At 34.6% G+C, this 20864-nt stretch overlaps 1 pseudogene; it reads left to right on the top strand.

The window, feature by feature from the left end:
- The first annotated feature begins 5756 nt into the window (after window positions 1–5756).
- LOC134734614 (large ribosomal subunit protein uL30-like) lies at window positions 5757–6495 on the top strand (annotated as a pseudogene).
- Window positions 6496–20864: the final 14369 nt, after the last annotated feature.

The raw sequence follows: 20864 nt of genomic DNA, 5'->3' as shown, positions 1-20864 counted from the left end.
CCATGGAATACGATACAGCTGTAAAAGGAATTGAATCTTGTCCTGTGCAGCAACATGGATGCAACTGGACATCATAATGGTAAGTGAAATAATGCAGGAACAGAAAAATAAATACTGCATGTTCTGGCTTACAGGTGAGAGCTAAACATTGAGTACACATGAGCATAAAGATGGGAACAATAGATACAGCAGACTACTAGATGGGGAAGGAAGGAAGGGAGTCGTGGGTGGAAAAACGACCTATTGCGTACTATGTTCGCTAGCTCGCTGACAGAATCTGTACCCCATACCTAAGTTTCATGCAATATACCCACATAACAAACCTGTACATACCCCCTGTATCTAAAATAATATTGAAATTATTTTTTAAGAGGTTTTGAAAAGGTTGATGTTGAATAGAACTGCTTTTGACCTTCAGTGAATATGCAGCAAGAACAAGAAGTAAATATTTGTTGTTATAAACAAGTATGAGTTGGGTGTTATGAGTGTAGCATGACTTAGCTGATTAATAGAGATGTGTGCAACAAAAGCACACTGTGAACTTCTTGGTCACAGGCCACAAAGATCATGGATGTCAACAGCAATTGCCAGAGCATGATGATGCATGCCAGGATTAGCATGTTGACAACAGTGGAGAGCAGCAAGGTTAGAGGATATCGTCATGTGGACCAGACTCCTCTCACCTGATGCCAGGACTATAATTAAGCAACTAGAGATGAGGGTATGCAAAAGGAAGGGGAGTGAAAACCTTAATGAACTGAGTCAAAATCCTGAATTGAACCCAGTAAAACCGGAAATGACAATTGAATTGATGAGCCATTTGCCTACAGCTGAAATAGAAACTTCAGAGTTATGTTAACTTTAATTTTTAGGGCCAGGTGCAGGGGCTCATGCCTGTAATCACAGCTACTTGGGAAGCCAACGTAGGAGGATCACTCAAGGCCAGGAGTTGGAGACCAGCCTGAGCAAAATAGCAAGATCCTATCTGTATTTCTTTTTAATTAATACTTAAAGGCAAGGAAACATTACATTTTTGTAAATCCAAGCTTGAGACTGAGAATTTGTCCCTATTACAATAATAGTTTATTGCTAATATGTCTAAGCACTTAGTACTAATAACAATCTAATCTAAGAGTTTCTCTTACCATGTCAGTTTTACAGAAGGGTAAACTGAGGTGCATTGTGAGTGTTACCTTACACTAAGTCTCATAGCCCACGCCCACAGACACATCACCATACCTTATATCTAGACTTCATTTCTATTTCCTGATTTGCCAAACTCTGAGATAGCCTATTCACGGCCTGGAAGCTGGCATACAATGTCCTTACCATCCAGTTGGCTGAATTTTTCATATGGGAATGCAAGGAAAATGTGAAGGAAGAACGCAGTAATCACTCCTTATATTTGAATATTGCTTTAGTCTTGTCTTATTTCATAATAATGCACATTTATGAGGTAGGCAAGGTAGAGATTATTACTACTCAATTTTATAAATTAAAAACGAGCTTAAACAACCTACTCAGAATCATGCTACTTGCGCTAGTGGGGTAAGCACAGGGGCTGAAAACATTTTCCTGAGAATCATGTAATCTCCTGAGTGTCAAACAATTTGAGGAAAGGGTAGTATTTTCCCTATTTTAAGACTGCAGGCAAAGATACTGCAATATTCACCAAACTAACAGAGATTTTGGAATTTCTGTTTTAAATCATAGCTAAAACCTCACTAAGAAAATAACTGGGGCGCTCTGTGATAAATTTACTGACAGAGGGAGTCTCTTTAGAATACTGAATCTAGGCTTGGCAGTAAGTAGGTAGATGCTCAACAGGTGACCCTTGTGGAGATGACTCCTGAATCCAACCGCTTGCACTTCTCTCTCCCCATAGCATTAGCATCTGCATTTCTAAAAGTTTCCACTGCAATTCTTCCTGGATACCTTGTCAGCCCTTAAAATCAACTGGGCCAATCTTGTTCCTACAACCTGTTTCTGCACCTGGCTTCGTAGGTTCTGTAATAGTAGCAGAATTCTCTCAGTTACATACGATTAAGTGCCTCAGGGTTGTCTTTAAGTCTTCATTCTATCCTGCCTTAATAACATGTAGGTACATGTCTGTAGATTCTATCTATTTTATTTATAAAAATCGATTCCTTTCTTTTCAATCCTACTGACATAAGGCTAGTTCAAGCCTTCATTATTTATCTTCTGGGTCATTAAAATAATCCCTTGGCAGTTCTCCTCCTTAACTATACTGCCTCACTCTAGAAGAGCATAGTTACTATTACAAGACTAATTTTGTTTCTAAACCCAACTCTAATTCTACTATTTCCCTTTTCAAACCTAATTGGGTGTCTATAGTCTATGGAATTAAATACCAATTTTGTTTCCAAGTTTTAATTCAATAATAAAGCAATATTTCTTTCACATAACTTTAAACTCTCTTTTTGTTTCATTGCTCTGTTTATGTACTATCATCTCCAGGAAAATAGAACTACTTATACGGTAAGATCCCCTACTTTCCCACTTCTATTTCTTTTGTTCTTGCTATATTTTTTCCATAATGGGAAATCCTTTTTAAACATCTATCCTAAATGCCTTTACCTTCATGAAGGCAACCCTGCTTCTCTCAAGCAGATTATTATCTTCATAAAATCATGAAAGATTTGTATCTTCATATATCATCCTTGATACAGTCAAAATTTAAATTATCTTACATAATCATGATTGATATATAAGAAGTTGTTTAATTCTAGATTAAGCATGTGAAATTTAGCTATAAATACAGACAGGATACATTCTAACTTTGTACTACTACCTAGGCCTACAGCCTACAGAATAGCGTTAGGTCCTAGAGGGGAAAGTTTGTTTTTATCCAGCATTTTATTCTGTGTAATCTAACATACCTAGATTGTATGTGAGAGATACTTGAAAACTATTTATTGAGATGAATTAAAGTAACCAACAATTGTAGTATAGTTTCTCATTATCGTGGAGATACTTGAAACTGCTATGTTACTCACTGCCAATGAAAACATAAGGTCAGAGACTTGGAGGAATAAAACATTCCTCAATAATTGCATTATTTCATTAGTTTAATGATATATATTCTGCATTAATAATGAAAAGATAATATTGATATTGGATATCATCATATAAGGAGGACCATTAAACATTATAGATATCTTTTGTTCTTGTTGTTTTCCTATGACTCTTATGAAAATTTGAAACTGTGTTTTATTATCCTCAAATCATTTATACAGGCCTACATAAATTTTGGTACTGGAAACTTGCCTAGCATAGCACCAAGATCAAGGGCTTATTTTCTATTAAATTAGAATTCAGATCTTTGTATCACAAATTTATAAATGTATGCTAGTATTAGCCACAAAATAATCTGTCATCTGGTCTTTACATTTCAACACTGGGCAAAATGTAAACTGGGTAAAATGGAAACTTAATTAGGATATTAAAAAATAGACCTATGAGGGACATTCAAAATAAATTTAGACTGGATATGTTTATAGGGTGAACTGTAATTGTCCACAAAACTAACTGTTTAAGGAAACATCATATTCCCTATGCTACCCCTTTCAAAAGCTATAATATTTAATAAATATGCTGCCAAATTGATTAATGTTTAGAATGTACTTTTTCTACAGCTGTAGAAAAAATAAGAATATTATGGTATTGGGCCAAACAGGTCATAAGAGTTGCTGAGAAGAAAGGTATAATCAATTGAGAATAAGAGATGAGAGGGTTATATAAATTGAGCCCCCATAGGAAGAAAGATAAAGCTTCGATGATTGCCTCCTAAGGGCCAGGCAAGTTAGTAACAATTCAAACAAGGTCTTTGAGCTGAAGTTCAACCTAGTGAATGGTGCCCTGGATGAGACAGTACAGAGTACAGTACTGTTCAGCCATTGTGATGAATGTACTGTATGAAACATTGCTAGCTTGGTTAGCATTCTTTAAAGTCCATGGAAAATTCTAGATTTAAAAAAATGCCACGAGGACCAAATGTATTAGTCCATTCTCACACTGCTAATAAAGACATACCCAAGACTGGGAAATTTATAAAGGAAGGAGGTTTAATTGACTCACAGTTCAGCATGGCTGGGAAGGCCTCAGAAAATTTACAATCATGGGGAAAGGAGAAACAAACATGTTCTTCCCCACATGGTGGCAGCAAGAAGAAGTGCCAAGCAACAGGGGGAAAATCTCCTTATAAAACCATCAGATCTTCTGAGAACTTACTCACTATTATGAGAACAGCAGCATAGGGGTAACTGCCTCCAAGATTCAATTACCTCCCACTGGGTCCCTCCCAGAACTCAAGGGGGTTATGGGAACTACAATTCAAAATGAGATTTGGGTGGGGACACAGCCAAACCATATCATCAAACAACAGGGAAACATTGCCTTAAACACAAATATAATTATCAGTGAAAGATTTCATAATCAGATTTTAGGTTATTGCAGAAAAAGGAATCTGTGGACCATATCTAGTTGGTTTTCTAATTTGTCTTTGACTGTACATTGCAAAATATAAGAAAACCACAGTATAGATACGAATCTGTAGATACGCTTCTCTACTTGCTATTTTCATCATTCAAAATATTCTCTTTCATTAGAAAAGAGAATTTTTTTCTAGAAATTTGTAATTTGCAAATGCTTGTTTTCTAATGTAAATAAATGTCTTGGTTAAAAACCAGGATAGTTAGAATTGATAAAATGTTTTAACTGTTTACCTGTTTTTAAAATAAGTGTTTCTTCATGAAAACTATCCTAAAATTGTTTTTTGGTGGCCAGTAATTGCTTGTCAATAGAGGGTGAGAGCCTTTGTAGATGCTGATAGATAAGATATGGGAAGTGGAACAGGGGACATATATTTTTCCATTATTTTGTAGCAAAAATAAAGACCAATATATTGTTCAATTAGATATGAGACCTCATTAGAAGAACTAAATTTGATTCTAGGCATTCCAATTAAACTGTAAAACACAAATTTAATACAATACAATTTTGGCTATGGAGCTACACAACCAGTTCAATGGATCCTCTCAGTGAAATTGAATACAGTTTGTTTTCTTTTGTTGTTGCTTAAGAAAACAACAGATTTCAAGAAGAATAATTTAAGTAAAAGGTAAGCCATAGTAACTTAAAGGTATCTCTTCAGTCAATAATACACATCCTTCAAGGTTCTTCTTCTCAATAAATCCTTCCATGACTACACAAGCCCTCAAAAACTATGTAAGATGCAAAAAGTTAGTTTAAATTTAAATGTCAATAGTTGTAAATAATTTGTTACTAATGACGAAAATCAAGAAACCTTAACATGATACACTTTAAGAAGAAAAAAACTATGGGAGATCTAAATCTATTTCTATACTGATGATGCTCCCATTTGCTCGCATGATAACTTTATTATTTAAAGAAAAAAGGTTGGGCCTGGTGGCTCACCCCTGTAATCGTAGCACTTTGGGAGGCCAAAGCGGGTGGATCACCTAAGGTCAGGAGTTCAAGAGCAGCCTGGCCAACATGGTGAAATCCCGTCTCTACTAAAATACAAAAATTAGCTGGGCATGACTGGTGCCTGTAATCCCAGCTAATCAGGAGGTTGAGACGGGAGAATCACTTGAACCCCGGAGATGGTGGTTGCAGTGAGCCAAGATGGTGCCACTGCACTCCAGCCTGGGCGGCTGAGCGAGACTCCATGTCAAAAAAAAAAAAAAGCCTCTTTTCTGGCTAGAACCATAGAAGGTGTTGAAGAGAAGAAAAAGAAGGTTCCTGCTATGCCAGAAACCCTTAAGAAAAAGCGAAGGAATTTCGCAGAGCTGAAGATCAAGCACCTAAGAAAGGGGTTTGTCCAAAAGATGCTTTGAAAGGCAAGGAGGAAGCTTATCTGTGAAAAAGCGAAGCACTGTCACAAGGAATATAGGCAGATGTACAGAACTGAAATTCGAATGGTGAGGATGGCAAGAAAAGCTGGCAACTTCTATGTACCTGCAGAACACAGATCGGTATTTGTCATCAGGATCAGGGGTACAATGGTGTGGCCAAAAGGTCCGAAAGGTGTTGCGGCTTCTTCGCCTTTGTCAAATCTTCAGTGGAACTTTTGTGAAGCTTAACAAGGCTTCAATTAACATGCTAAGGATTACAGAACCATATATTGTATGGGGGTACCCAAATCTGAAGTCAGTAAATGAACTAATATACAAGTGTGGTTATGGCAAAATCAATAAGAAGAGAATTGCTTTGACAGACAACGCTTTGATTGCTTGATCTCTTGGTAAATATGGCATCATCTGCATGGAGGATCTGATTAATGAGATCTATACTGTTGGAAAACACTTCAAAGAAGGAAATAACTTCCTGTGGCCCTTTGAATTATCTTCTCCATGAGGCGGAGTGAAGAAAAAGACCACCCATTTTGTAGAAGGTGGGGATGCTGGCAACAGACAGGACCAGATCAACAGGTTTTTTAGAAGAATGAACTAAGGTGTCTACCATGATTATTTTTCTAAGCTGGTCAGCCAATAAACAGTACCTGCTCTCAAACTGAAAAAAAAAAAAGAGAGAGTGCAGTGTTTTTTAGTGAATAAACAGCAGTTGTACATCACCCACAGTGTTTATTCATTGGAGTGTATGGCCAGGCGAAATTCCTATGTTTTTCATGCTGATAAAAAGCCAAGAAACGCTGATAGGGCAGTTTTGTTTGTGAAGGGTAGAGTGTCTACTTTTCAATTAGCCTATAAATTCTTCCACAGAAAGATCCATGTCATTGATTTATTTAAATATCAAGTACAGTGTAGGCACATACTAGTCCCCTAAGAAACAATAGAACCAGGCCAGCTAGTGTAGTGACTTGTTAATTGCTACCAGAAAAGCTGAATTACAAATAAACTATTTTTTCAAGCCTGGGGGGAAAAATCATATATATATAAATACTGGAAAATAACAGGAGATGCTGAATCTAAGAAAAGTTTCTGTGATCTCAGGAAAAAAGTTAGAAATGTAAATTGGTTGAATAACTGTAAAATGCAATTGGTAAATATAAATTGCCTGAGAAAAAGTTCACAGAGAACATTCAGGCTAAACATCTAAATTTTTAAGTTAAAAGTAATAGTGATTATTCATAATTATATATATTTATCCACAATAATTTTTAAAATAGCTATACATCTAGAGAAGCAGAAATTGACTGGATGATTGTTTATAAAGCTGCAGAGTATAGCTGTTAAGGGCACGAATTTTGAGCTCAATAGCCAGAGTGTGTAACCCAGTGCCACTTCACATCAGTGTTACCTACAGTAAGCAAAGATAGGGTATTCTACCTCTCTCTTACTTGTTTCTCCTCATTAGTAAAGTGGTGGAACAGTAGTACTTAGTACTTTTGTACTTAGCTCAGACCTTAATAGTACTTAGCTCATTGAGGTGTTGTGAGGTTGACGCTAGTTGGTAAGTAAGGAAGCACTTAGAAGAGTGCTAGGCACATGTTAAGCTTTATATAATGTTCACTGTAATAAGTATTTTCTTATGTCACCCTTTGCTTACTATTAACCAGTGACTGAATAAAGTAGTCAACACGTGAATATATGAATATATACCTAATATATAAACACACATACGCATATATACATATATAAAATCATGACAATTTAATTAGATGAAAATGGCTGTTTTCAATGTGAAGCATACATCTTAAGATCTTGCAATGTAAAAAGTCAATGCTGATAAGACCTATATAAAACACTGAATTTTATTTCACTTGATGTAGGTGTGCCCAAAAGTTTATAGAAAAAAAATATTACCATAGTGAATCTTACTTTCACTGAATTATCAACTTTTGATTTTAGAGATATGCTTTCCCCTAAAATGTGTTTTTGACAATAACATTCTTTTACTTTAGAATGTTTATTTTTGCCTTAACTAACACGTGTTATTATATGCTGTAAACAGATAAATCTTTCTTTTCTTCCAAATCCTTTCTGAGGGAAATTGGTAAATGTTAACATAAATGTGTATGTTTACATTTATTTAAAAATATGCATTTTTCTAAATGTAGTCTTAGGGCGAATACCAAAATGTTAGCAGTTAACAGTGTTTAACCCTGAAAAAGGGCATTAATTTTTTTTTTTTTTTTACTATTTTGCTATTCTTTGTGTTTTTCTTTATATTCTGAAATGTTTATTATAACATTCAATTTCTTCCATAACCAAAAGAAAATATTTTGTTTTAGAAGACAGTAATTGTTGTCAAACCAATGTTTCACTCAATCTAACATCCTCAGAAAACATGGATGTGGCTGCTGAGCTCAATCAACATTAAAACAATATAATATTTTCTCAAATTATTAATTTTACTTATGTTTCTTTTGCATGGTGCATTTATTTAAACATTTTGGGAAATGATAGTTTTAGCTTGCACTAATACTTAAATATATAAAATAAAGATATAAAACACTTGGGAATATTTAGTACATAGTTTCATGCTATACTTTCTTGTTATTTAATATTAGCAATGATTCTATTAGCTTCATCAGTATGCTACCAATTGGGTCAAGAGGTCTAGTTAGTTTGAGATTTAACTCTGTAGTTTACTCTCTACATTTTAGTATTCCAAGATTTGATGATGTTCTAGAAGTTAGGCATAAACCCCTCCTGGACAATTCCTTTAGGGCTGGAGCATCTGCAGTCTGGTTTATTAATTGGCCCACCAAACTGTTAACTCCCTGGGGGACTGGAACTATGCCTTGTTCACGCTTATGCACCTATCAGTTGGAACTGTGCAAAGCATATAGTACCCACTTTATAGAGTGGAAATTTTCATGTGCTGGCCTTCCTAATGTATGTCAATCAAAACCTGCTCCATCCAGTCTTCCATATCTCAATTAATAGCAACTCTATCCTTCTATAGACACTTAGGCAAAAACCTGTGGCTTTATCCTTAACTACCATCTTTCCTTCACACCCCACAACCTCTATATTATAAAATACTCAACTCTACACGCAACTCCTTTACACTCAACTCCTCATTACATTCAGAATCCAACTGCTCATGCCATTCACTGCAGTCTTGACCTCATAAAATCTCACTTGTATTACTATTATACAATGGTCCCCTGTCTTCCTACTTCTATCTCTGTCCCTCTACACTCTATTCTCAATAGTGCAGCCAGAATTATTCTCTTGAAATGGAAATTAGATCACATTGTGCCTTTTTCAAAACCATGAACAGCTTCTATTTCTCTCAGTGTAAAAAGCCAATGGCACACAAAGGTCTACCTTATCTTGCCCATAACCTCTCTGACCTTTCCGCCTACTATTGTCTTCATGGCTCCCTCTTCAGCCATCCTGCCTCCATTCTGGGTGAATACTGCAGGTGCTTTAGAGTCTTTGCACTCTGTCTGAAGATCTGTATGGCTAAATCCCTCACTCCATTCAAGATTTTACTCCGAAGTCACCTTCTCAAAGGGCTTACCTTACCCATCCTATTCAAAATGTCAGTCTCCATATCCTTCCTTGTTCTCGTGGCTCCCCTTTTCCTGCTCCACTTTTTTTTTTCCTACAGAACTTATAAACGTCTAGTATATTTTATATTTTGCTTATTAATATAATTATTGTTTTTTTGGTCAGCCACAGCCTGTTAAAATATAACTCCTCCAAAGCAGGAAAGAAAAGAATCCCTTTTCTTTCCTGCTGATTTATCCCAATTGTCAAGTAAAGTGCCAGAAACATTTTTGCTAAATGATGCATTAATTATATTTTCTTCATTGTCTTAAAGTTGCTGTTTTCTCTATCATTTGTAGTTTGAGTATGTTTTTTATTAAGGTGTAATTCCTACCTTATTTTGTATATGCCTGTATTTTGTTTTATTTTATTTTATTAAGGTGTAATTCCTACCTTATTTTGTAGCTGTATTTTATTTTAATGCAAGCTGTCGTGTGGGACTAGAATATTTATGCAACCACACAGACTGTATCTTTGCATCATAATACAGAATATACATGTTAGGAGAGTCAGAGGGACATCATTGTTGAGGCAAAGATAATCTTTGAATATGCTCTAAAAATAGTTTTGACAGCAGTGTGTTTCTTGATATAATGACCGTCTAACTGATAAAATGAGATACTAGGTTCTTAGCACTTCATTGAAAGAATCTGCTTTTAAGGTTAACTATCAGGCAGGAATTACTGACATTGTTTTAAATTCACTTTTTTAAATGACAAGAAATCTTCAAAAACATGGTTGATTACAAAAATAAGTTGTTTACTACTCAGATTATTTTTGGTTGGTAAATCTGACCCTAAACAAAGTAAGTATTTATAACAGTTAACCTTTATAAACAACTGAACAAATGCATAAAATCACAAATACAGCAAATATTTTTATATAAAGGGCACACTCATGTTAGATGGTGACAACATTTGCCTTTCATGATTATAATGTAATGAGATGTTAAATATTCATGTTAACTAATTTTAACAAAACGTATAGTGTAGCTATTAATCCATTTTCAGGTAAGAAAATGAAAGATTTCTGTCAGTTTCCTAAGTAATGAACCAGTGAAATCTGTATGCCTTTTATTGCCCCTTCTTTCTTTCAAATTTGCCAGTATATTTCAAAAACTCTCTTCCATACGTTCCTTTGATGAAATAATCCCTCCTTTCCTCCCTTCTTCCTTCCTTCCTTCCTTCCTTCCTTCCTTCCTTCCTTCCTTCCTTCCCTTCCTTCCTTCCTTCTTCCCTCCCTCCCTCCTTCCCTCCCTTCCTCCTTCCCTTCCTTCTTCCCTCCCTCCCTCCTTCCCTCCATCTCTCTCTCTCTCTCTTTCTTTCTTTTTCTTATTTTTTATTTTTTTGAGATGGAGTCTCTCTCTGTCTCTGAGGCTGGAGTGCAGTGATGCAATCTCAGCTCACTGCAAGGTCTGCCTCCTGGATTCACGCCATTCTCCTGCCTCAGTCTCTCGAGTAGCTGGGACTACAGGCGCCCGCCACCACACCCGGCCATTTTTTTTGTATTTTTAGTAGAGACGGGGTTTCACCACATTAGCCAGGATGGTTTTGATCTTCGGACCTTGTGATCAGCCCGCCTCGGCTTCCCAAATTGTTGGGATTACAGGCGTGAGCCACCACGCCGGTCCTTTTATTTTTATTTTCAATATTTTCTGATGATCTCTCAGATGTAATCCCACTTTAATGGATGACTTTAGTCTTCATAGGACACAAATGTATATTTTTCTTTTCCAGTCCAGATCTTGTCATACTCTGTACAACTACAGCACTTAAATTAGTGATTATCATCAAAATACGGTTTCGTTTTTATTATAGCTTTATTGAAGTACAATTGATGCAGATTAAAATGCACATATATAAAGTGTAGTATTTGATGAATGTTGACATGTATATATTTGTGAAACTATCACAATCAAGATAATGAATATATTGCATTCATCAAGCCCAAAAGTCTCCTTGTGTCTCTTTGGAATACTATTCTCCCCTTCATTCCTCCCATCACCCAAGACAACCACTGATCTCTAACTATAGATCAATTTGCATTTTCTAGAATCTTACAAAATTAAGTCAGGCAGTATTCATTCTCTTTTTCTCTCTCCTTTTTTGCCTGCTTCCTTTCACTCAACATAATAACTTTGAGATTCATCTATATTGTGGCATCTAACGATAGTTTACTTCATTCTATTGCTTGTATTATTTCTTTGTATGGATAGATGACAATTTGTTTTCCATTTATCTGCTGATGGACATTTGGTTGTTTCCAATTTTTGTCCACTACAAACGAAACTACTACGAATATTCACATATAAGTGTTTGTATAGACATATGCTTTCATTTTATTGGGTAAATACATAGCCTGAAGTTATAGGATTGAGTATGTTTAATATTTTAAGAAATTGCTTAACTGTTTTCAAAATGTTTGTGGCATTTTACAGTTCTATGAGCCATTCATGAGAGTTCCAGTTGCAACACTTTGTATGGTCGTACTTTAACTTCAGCTATGTTGGTGTATGCATAGTGACATCCAACAGTGGTTTAAATTTATACATAGTGACAATGGTACTGAACATATTTTCATGTGCTCACTAACATTTACACAGTTTTTGGTGAAGTTGCTGCTCAGTAATTTTGCTCATTTTTTCATTGTGTTATCTTGTAACTGAAATATGTGTTCTTTTGTATTCTAGCTGTGTATCTTATGTTGGATATAGGTGATGTTTTGCAAATATTTTTATCTTTGGCTTGCCTATTCTTTTTCATAACAATATCTTAACAGTGTCTTTTGAGTGGCAAAAGTGTTTCATTTTGATACAGTCCTACTTATCAAGTTTTTTCTTTTATAGGAAGTATTTTGGTATATTTAGGAAATCTTTGCCAAATCTAAGGTCAATAAGATTTGCTCCTATGTTTCCTTCTAGAAGTTTTATAGTTACAGCTCTTACATCCTGTCTATGACTGTTCCAAGTTAATATTTTGTATATGGTAGGAGGCCACGGTCAATGTTTTTGTTTTTTGTAACTCAATTTTTCCTGCATCATTTCTTGAGAAGATGATCTCTTTCCATTGAATTGCCTTGGCATTTTTGTCAAAAATCAATTGCATATATACGTGTGGGTCTATTTCTGGACTGTCTTTTCTGTTTATTGACTTATTTATCTAGTTTTATGCCAATACTACACTGTCTTGATTACTGTAGAGTTTTAAAAGATCTCAAAATTAGATATTGCCTGTCCCCGAACTTTGGAAACTGATCCTTTTGAGGCTTTTTTGTTGTTGTTGTTTGTTTTGTTTTGTTTAAAATGGTTAGAACACAGTAAACTTTAATTTACGGCTGTTTTTTTTTTTGGCAAATTTCTGAGGCAATCTCCTGACTATGCCACCCTACACCCTGTGAATTAGGATGTTTCCTACTGTGATTAGTGAGCACACAGACTGTTCACACCCCTATAGATCTATACATTTTTCCTCTCTTCTTTTGGGGTAGTTCTCCTGAGCATAGGTAGTGTCCTCATATACATGTGTTGAGTCAGCTGAAGACTCAAGTTGGAGTATCTGCAGATTTCTAGAGTTTTTCTCTCTGTGTATTCAGTAACCTCCTCTCTGGTACCCTGCTTCACACCTCCAGTTTCTTTGGACTCTCAGCCTCCTTGTTCTCTCTCCTCAACACAGGATGATGGCCAGCTACACCTGGGTTCTTCCTCTCTTTGCTGCAAACTAGATGCTCTTTCTAATGACAATCACAGAACTCTGCTCAATGGTATTCTTTCTCTTAGAAATCATTGTTCTGCACTCTCTACTGTCCATTATCTGAAAACTGTCGCTTCATATATTCTGTCCAGTTTTAAAAATTTAGGTCATAGGATAAATCTGGTTTCAATCATCCCATCTTGACTGAAAATGGAAGACCTCTACAGAATTTTTTTAATGTTCTTAAATCCAAAGGTTTAAAATCCAAAGCGATCTAACTATACTACTCTATTCAGAGCTGGAAGGAACTTAGTCTCACTTGAAATCATACTAGCACTCTTATGTCATCTCATATTCTACCCCTTCTTTACCCCAATTTCTTTACTTCTCAGTTTTTCTTCTCTTTCAATCTTATGCATTTATGACCTGTGATCTCTCGACTCCCACTGATAACCCCAGTCCGTTAGTATCCTTTCATTTCTGTATTCTTCCTAATTCTCCCTGGATATCAATTTAGCTAATCTCTAATCAGAGAAAAATTCTATTACCATATTTTTCTTTTTCTGTTTCTGATTCCATAGACTATGGTTTACTAAATCTTGCTAGAAAATTCTCGATATTATATAGTTGATATGTCTAAAATGAAGCCATATACATTCTTTAAAGATTGAAATCATACAGAAAGAATATCTTCTCTAATCACAATGAAATGAAGCTGAAAATTTATAAATGAAGGGAAACTAAAAACTTAATTTATATGAAGAAATTAAACAAGACACTCAAACACAGTCTCAAAGAAAAAATACAAAGAAAATTAGGAAATAGAGATGAAAGGAAACAAAAGCACAACATATTAAAGCTTATGGAATGTAGCAAAGGTAGTGCTTAGAGAAAATTTTATATCAATAAATGCCAACATTAAAAATAGGAAGAAAAATCTCAATTCAATAAGCTAAATTTGTACCTCAGGGAAATAGAAAAAGAGCTAACTAAACCCAAAGCTAGTAAAAAGAAAAGAACAATAAATTTAGAGTGGAGATAAACACAATAGGGACTAGAAAAGTAATAGCAATAAATTAATGAAACCAAAAGTTGGTCTTTTTGAATCAATGACGTTTAGAAACCTTTAGCTAGACTGATGAAGAAAAATAGAGAAGAAACAAGTAACTAAAATAAATGAATTTGGGAACATTACTATAGACACTGCAGAAATAAAAAGGATTCTAAGAAAATGCTATGAACAATTGTACCCCAACAAATTAGATAACCTAGACGAAATGGGCAAATTCCTAGAAATACACAAATTGAGGCTGAGTTGCTAGAATTTCCTTCTTCTGCCATAAAGCAGGGTCAGCAAACTAGGGCCAGTGAGTCAATCTTTAGCCCAGAGCCTGGTGTTGTTTGTGTGTGTATTTTACAGCCATAAAACAGAATGGTTGTTCTGTGTTTAGAGGATATTAACAAATGAAAAAACAGACTAGATGGGAAAGAAGCTGTGTGTGGTCAGCAAAGCCTAAAATATTTACTCTCTGACCATTTACAGAAAATGGTTTCCTACCCTTGTTTTAGAAGGAAAAGCCTGAAAGCTTTGGGAGATATGAATTTTGGAGGGAAACATTTTATTTTCATCTACCCCAGATCACATTTCCCTAGGGTGTCCCAGAGAACGTTTCCTCTCCAAAGATTTTACGAAAGGCCTTGGATTGCCATTCTAACTGGTGTGAGATGGTATCTCATTGTGGTTTTGATTTGCATTTATCTAATGACCAGTGATGACAATCATTAAAAAGGCAGGAAACAACAGATACTGGAGAGGATGTGGAGAAATAGGAATGCTTTTACACTGTTGGTGGGAGTGTGAATTAGTTTAACCATTGTGGAAGACAGTGTGGCAATTCCTCAAGGATCAACCAGGAATAATTTGACCCAGCAATCCCATTACTGGGTATATGCCCAAAGGATTATAAATCATTCTACTATAAAGACACATGCACACATATATTTATTGCAGCACTGTTCACAATAGCAAAGACTTGGAACCAACCCATATGTCCATCAATGATAGACTGGATAAAGAAAATGTGGCACATATACATATGCAGCCATAAACAAGGATGAGTTCATGTCCTTTGCAGGGACACGGATGAAGCTGGAAGTCATCATTGTCAGTATACTAACACAGGAACAGAAAACGAAACACCGGATGTTCTTACTCATAAGTGGGAGTTGAACAATGAGAACATATGGACACAGGGAGGGGAGCATCACGCACCAGGGCCTGCCGGGGGTTGTGGGGGGGTGGTGGGGGGTTAGCATTAGGAGAAATACCTAATGTAGTTGACGGGTTGATGGGTGCAGGAAACCACCGTGGCACGTGTATACCTATGTAACAAACCTGCATGTTCTGCACATGTACCCCAGAACTTAAAGTATACTTAAAGTATAATAATAACAATGATAATAATACAGAAAGGCCCTGGAGAAGACACCACCACTATCCTCTATAGGCTTTTGGAGGCTGTCTTCGGCTGGATATAATGGTGGGAGATGAATCACGAAGAGGAGGGGCCATAGGGTGGCCCTTATCTGGTAGAGACAAGAAAGATAAAGGGACACAATGAAGATCTATGGTGGCGCATAATTGATCACAGAGTTTATAGGAGTTAAAATAAGTGAACCACACTTTATGTTGTTGCTTAATATATATAGTTTATGTTTGGTGGGTAAATATCTTTTGTTGGTTTAACAATACAAAAGGTTATCTTTTTTTATATCTTCATAAACCCTCCCTATCATCAGATTATAAAATATTTGCCAATTTGATAGATTGAAGACAATATTTATTATTATTTTACTTTTCATATTCTTAATTAGTAGGATTAACACTCTGTTTATTGACCATTACATTCCTGTTTCTGTGATTTGCCTGTTCACAGTTTGCAACTATTTTATTTCAAATGAGACATTTGCCTTTTTCTTACAAGTATTTAGGAGTTAAAAAAATTATTTTGAGTAATAAGCTATTTATTTGACAGAATCCAAATATTTCTTTAGAAAACATACTCAAAGCTACTATTTTTATTTGTTTTACTTTTCCAAAACTAATTTTACTCATTTTATTAGTCTTGTAATTTTGTGTGTGTGTGTGTTGAAGTAATTCTATGCATTCATGGCACAAAGATATTCTGTATTTCTCTTAATGTGTTTAATATTTCTTTTTCTCATTTAATACTTTAACTTATCTGGAGTTGTTTTTGCTTCTGTTTTGAAAAGTATAATTTAATATTTTCATATGTAAAAAAATTGCTCAGCTATATTTTTCCTGAAGATTTTCAGTGGTCTGCCAAAGTCCCATACATATTTTGCTCTGTTTCTTGATTCTTGATTTTGTCCCACTTATCATTTTTCTATCTCTATGCAAACATAAAATTGTCTTAATTATTATAACTTTATACAAATCTTCGTATCAAGTAGTGAAAATTATCTTTCTTGTATCGGTATTGCATATCTTTTATTGTTATTTTGACACTTTGCTTTTATATATGATTTTTAGAATCAATTTTTCAAGTATAAAAAATCTTTAGTGGATTTCTATTGGAACTGCAAGAAATTTATAGATTAATTTTATAAAATTTGACATGTCTTTGATATTATGCTTTCGCTGTTATAAATATGATAAACTTTTCTATTTATTCAAATATTCCTTTGCCTCCTTCAGAAATTTTACATATTTTTTTAAAGTTTTATACATCTTTCATTAAATTTATACTGAAGTACTATAAAACTTTTGCTGTTATTTAAATAGCTTGTTTTCCACTATATTTTTACATAGTTAATATGGGTAAATAGGAATGCTCTAATATTTCTGCATTGATTTTCTTTCTGAAAACTAGGGTGGAACTCTCTTATTGGTCATAAAATATGCCTATAGATTCTGTTGGATTTGATATATAGAAAATTACTTTATTTTTATTTTGTTCACAAAAATAATAATATCATCACTTCCAATCTTTATAACTTGTATTGATTTTTCTTGTCTCAATACACTGGCTAAAAATTCCAGAAATATATTAAACATTATAATTAATATCTGGAATCTTTCTCTTGTTCCAATGTAGAGTTTAGTATTAAATTTGGTATTGTCTGATTTTGTTGTTAAATTAATCTTTTATTCCTGGGCTTCTAAAACTTATTTTACCCCCATTAATTAGTTAATTTTTTAAAATGTTAGCAAAATGGTATGTTCTATTCTTTTTTTTAATTTGAGAGCGAGTCTTGCTCTGTTGCCCAGGCTGGAGTGTAGTGGCGTGATCTCAGCTCACTGCAACCTCTGCCTCCCTGGTTCAAGCAATTCTCTTGCCTCAGCCTCCCGACTGGCTGGGATTAGATGTGCATGCCACTATGCCTGGCTAATTTTTGTATTTTTGGTAGAGACGGGGTTTCGCCACGTTGCCCAGGCTTGCCTCGAACTCCCAACCTCAGGTGATCCGCCCGCCTTGGCTGCCCAAAGTCCTGGAATTACAGGTGTGAGCCACCGCGCCCAGCCAGTATGTTCTATTCTTTAGGATGAATTGCAGTAATACATTTATGAGGTTTAAATATTCTTTCATGTCTGAGATAAAACTTACTGGTTAAAATTCAGTGTTATTGTTATTATTCTTTTTCAATGTACTATTTTATGTGTTAAATTTTATTTGGGATTTTTGACCTATATAAGTAAAATTGATTAATAACTTTAATATAATTTTCCAGTTTAATTTCAAGTTAATTTCATTTCATTAAAGAAATTGGTCGATGTTTTTAATATATTTTTTCTTTTGGAACACTACTATATGTTAAGAAAATTTGCTTCTTAGAATTTGACAAATCTTTTTTGCAAAGCAATTTAAGCTTTTTGTGTTCCTTATTGGGAGTTAGATTAGTGATGTTGGATTACTAGTATAATATCTTTAATAGTTACTAATTTATACCAGTTTTCTATTTATTACCTGTCAATTTTCAAATTCATATCTTCTACAAAATTGTCCAATTAATTCTTATTTTCATTTTCTAGCAAATATTTTTATGCAGTTTTCTTCTATTATATGTTTCTAGTTATGTTTCTTTCTATGTTTTCGATAGCGATATTTATACCTTCTTTCTATTTTATAAAATTAGTTTTGCCTGAGGCTCACTTATTTCATAATCCTTCTGGGAATCAACATTTAAGTTAATGGAGCATCTTTTTTTTTGTATTTTATTTAATTTCTGGCATTACCTTTATTACCTACTTTTATCACCTTTTCATAAGTCTGCTTTATTGCACTTTGTTTCTGGATTTCAAAGTTTAATATTTAGCTTATTTAGTTTTAGGATCTTTTTGGGGAGTGGGACATAACAAACTAAAGCTCCAGTTTTCTTATATCACCTTAGCTTCATCCTACAACTTTTACCATATAGTGAATTTTGTGTTGTCTATGTCTAAATATTTTATAATTTTTAGACATATGGTTTATTGATCTTCTAATTAATTGATTTCAAGTGAAATTTTATTGTAGTCAGAAAAGGTGGTGACTATAATATTGATTCTAACAATTTTTGAGATTTCTTTTGTAAACAGCTAACTGGTCCATTTTTTTTGCAAATATATATACGTATACATGTATACATATGTATGTATACATATGTACATGACAGACTCTGTCACCCAGTCTGGTACGCAGTGGCACCATCTTAGCTCACTGCAACCTCTGCCTCCCGGGTTCCAGCGATTCTCCTGCCTCAGCCTCCCGTGTAGCTGGGATTACAGGCAAGCACAACCACACCCAGCTAATTTTTGTTTTCAATAGAGACGGGGTTTCACCATGTTGGCCAGGCTGGTCTTGAACTCTTGACCTCGAATGGTCCACCTGCCTTGGCCTCCCAAAGTGCTGGGATTACAGGCCTGAGCCACCGTGCCTGTCCATAAATTTTGCAAATATTTTTAGTGCTTAACATTCTGCTTGATGTATTAGTTTTTGACAGAGGTTTATTAAAATCTCCAAGTATAATCATATATTTGTCAATATTCATTTTTAAATCACTAAGTTTTATATATCCTTTTGAATATCCTTTATGAATATTCAAATTCATGCTGATTATTTTTTCCTGATGTATTATTGCAGTTTTCAATATTAACATCCACTTTATTTCTATCATTGCATTCACTGTTAGAGTATGTTATGTCTAAAATTAACACTGTAGTGTAGGCTAGCTTTTTCTTGAATAATATACCCATTGAAACTTTTTCCGTCCCTCTATTTTTTGTGTTGCTATGATGTAGGATGTAGGATGTAACTTGATTAAACACACACACACACAACACACACACACACACACACACACCTCAAACGTCTAAATTTTAATGTATAAATTTAATCTATATAAATTAACTTTGGTCACTTTGTTCTGTCACTTTACATAATGCTTTTATGTTTGGTTCTATAAGTTTTGCTTTCTTCTTTCTTTCCTTTGAAAATATCAAACTACCAATGAAATTCTTTACAGAACTAGAAAAAACTATATTAAAATTCATATAGAAACAAAAAAGAGTCTGAATAAGGCAATCCTAAGCAAAAGAACACAGCTGGAGGCATCACACTGCCCTACTTCAAACTATACTACAGAGCTACAGTAACCAAAACAGCATTGTACTGTTACAAAAACAGACACATAGACCAATGGAACATAATAGAGAGTTCAGAAATAAGGCCACACACCTACAACCATCTGAGCTTTGACAAAGCTGACAGAAACAAGCAATGAGGAAAGGACTCCCTATTCTGCAAATGGTGCTGAGATAACTGGCTAGCCATATGCAGAAGATTGAAACTCGGCACCTTCCTTATACCATATACGAAAATCAACTTAAGATGGATTAAATACTTAAACGTAAAAACCAAAACTATAAAAACCCTGGAAGACAACATAGGCAATACCATTCCGAACATAGGAACAGACAAAGATTTCATGAGGAAGATGCCAAAAGCAATTGCAACAAAAGCAAAAATTGACAAACGGAATCTAGTTAAACTAAAAAGCTTCTGCACAACAAAAGAAACTATCAACCAAATAAATAGAGAACCTGCAGAATGGGAGAATTTTTTTTTTTTGCAAACTATGTATCTGACAAAGGTCTAATATCCAGCATCTAAAAGAAACTTAAACAAATTTACAAGAAAAAAACAATCCCATTAAAAAGTGGGCAAATGACATGAAGGACACTTTTCAAAAGAAGACATACATGTGGCCAACAAGCATATGGAAAGAAGCTCAACATTACTGATTATTACGGAATACAAATAAAAGCCACAGTGAGATACCATCTCACACCAGTCAGAATGACTGTTATTAAAAAGTCAAAAAACCAAAAAATGCTGACTATAACAGGTTGTGGAGAAAATGATATGCTTATATACTGTTGGTGGGAGTGTAAATTAGTTCAACCATTATGGAAAGCAGTGTTGTGATTGCTCAAAAGCTAAAAACAAAATTACCTTTCTACTCAGCAATCCCATTACCGGGTATGTACCCAGTGGAATATAAATCGTTCTACCATAAGACACATGCATGCATATGTTCCTTGCAGTACTATTCACAATAGCAAAGACATGGAATCAACCTAAATGTCCATCAGTGGTAGACTGAATAA

The sequence above is a fragment of the Symphalangus syndactylus genome, chromosome 12, assembly GCF_028878055.3.
Source record: "Symphalangus syndactylus isolate Jambi chromosome 12, NHGRI_mSymSyn1-v2.1_pri, whole genome shotgun sequence".
In the NCBI taxonomy this organism is placed as follows: Eukaryota; Metazoa; Chordata; class Mammalia; order Primates; family Hylobatidae; genus Symphalangus; species Symphalangus syndactylus.
The sequence above is the reverse complement of the archived record's forward strand: the minus strand, read 5'-3'. Positions and strand labels throughout refer to the sequence as shown.